At 28.7% G+C, this 1,838-nt stretch overlaps 1 long non-coding RNA gene across 1 annotated transcript; it reads left to right on the forward strand.

Moving 5' to 3' along the window:
• Window positions 1-383: 383 nt before the first annotated feature.
• On the forward strand, window positions 384-1,158 carry LOC124894250. Its single transcript, XR_007051097.1, has 2 exons — window positions 384-617; window positions 940-1,158. It is a non-coding gene; the product is annotated as an uncharacterized LOC124894250 (long non-coding RNA).
• The last annotated feature ends 680 nt before the right edge of the window (window positions 1,159-1,838 follow it).

The following is a 1,838-nucleotide window of genomic DNA, read 5'->3' on the forward strand; positions in this document are numbered from 1 at the left end:
GATAATTAAAAAGTAAACATTAAAGTGACTTTAATAATTTTGTAAATCTTATGAATTCATTATTTTTTTCTTAAATTTTGTGTCTAATCAAATGACAATAATTAAAATACTCTCTCCGTTCGTATTAGTTGACCCCTAGGAACTTGACACACCCATTAAGAAAATATATTTTTAGGGGTCCATTTTATCAAATTAGCCTTATTAGTTATATTTTGAAAATATAAATTTGAGTATATACAATTTTTTTAATCATTTATTGATAAGGGTAATATTGGAAGAACAGATTAAAATTCTCTTGACTTCATTAAAGGGATAACTAAATCAAAACAAATATTTTTACAAAGAAGGTCAACTAAAATGAAACAGTGGGAGTAGGAGGGAGGAATTATTATTTTACCACACAAATATCTATCCATGTGGCTATTGTTTTCATCATATGGACATTAAATGACATCACAAGATGATGTTTTAAGAATGAAAAATAATAAATTAATGGCTCTAGCTTTTAGAATTGGCATTTCTAGGATAGAATAGATGACTCAAATAAATAGGCAAAAGTGTCTTCATATTACACAATAATCTCCTCTCGCCAGTTCTCAATTCTGACATATCTATATGTAAGTTTCTCTACCTTCTCGTTCATTTATTTTTTCTGGACATTTATTTATTCCTTCAACATGCTATAATTTTCTATTTTTTTTAGTTAATATGCACTTTTTGATAGAATGGATAATTTTAATTTGAATTCAGCATGTGGTTTAGAAAAATTTATCTATATTGTGTATTTTGCTCTCTGGGAATGAAGTTCATGCGTTGGCCAAACGCCATGAATTTTTCGATCAGTTGACGTCCATCTTGGATGGTAACACGCATACAAAAATTAATATATTGAAGCATTTTCGATCTCTTTGACATCGATATTTTCATTGAATTTTGAAGCAAAAATGAAGATGAAGTTTAGAATTTTGGAGGAATAGATAAACGACGGCGATGAGGCGGCATGAGGAGGCTAAACTACTAGGAGTGTAGATTTGAAGGGGTAAGATATTAGGGTTTGGGGGTAGATATGTATATATGTTGAAAACAGATGGGCCTTTAATCATTACTAGCAAAATGTGAACTTTGGTCCTTATACTATTGAGTATTGACAAACCATTATCATATGTTCTTTTTAGTTGTCATACCAAATTTTGCGATCTGCTCAATTTTTCTTTAAAATATTTTGCATAATTATTTAAAAACTAATTTAATATATATGTCTTTAAATATCTACTTTGCAGTTTCATCTCTTCGGCGATAGTCATTTGAACGTCCGTGTCTATAGTTGACTGTGTGGTAAATACAACTTATTTAATTTCTTTATTAAATTATAAATACTCTTATTCATGATTTCTTTATAATATAAAACATGAAATACTTACTTTTCTCTGTTAATGGGTGTGTCTTATATTTTTTTAAAGTCACATGCCTCGCATAAATATAATTATCACTTGATATGAATGTGTAATGAACTTTTACTTTGTTTTTTCAAGCATTCATAAAAAATATTTGGACAACAAAAAAATGTCGTGTAGTAGAGATTCTAAAACTGATCAAACTTTTAAAAAAACAAATATCAACAAAAATGATAGAAAACATAAATTATATAGACTGATGACACTTGAGAAAAAAAGAGGCCCCTTTGGCACATTGACGAATAAGAACAGCAGAGTTGAAAAGACATGGATTGTCAGAAGGTTCAACTAACAATGATTTGGCTTCTGCATCGTTTTCCAGTTCTATTAATGTTTTTGCTGAACAAAGATATCTTTTTAAAAAAGAATAAACACTTCCATCAG

This window comes from Capsicum annuum, unplaced genomic scaffold, assembly GCF_002878395.1.
Source record: "Capsicum annuum cultivar UCD-10X-F1 unplaced genomic scaffold, UCD10Xv1.1 ctg72139, whole genome shotgun sequence".
In the NCBI taxonomy this organism is placed as follows: Eukaryota; Viridiplantae; Streptophyta; class Magnoliopsida; order Solanales; family Solanaceae; genus Capsicum; species Capsicum annuum.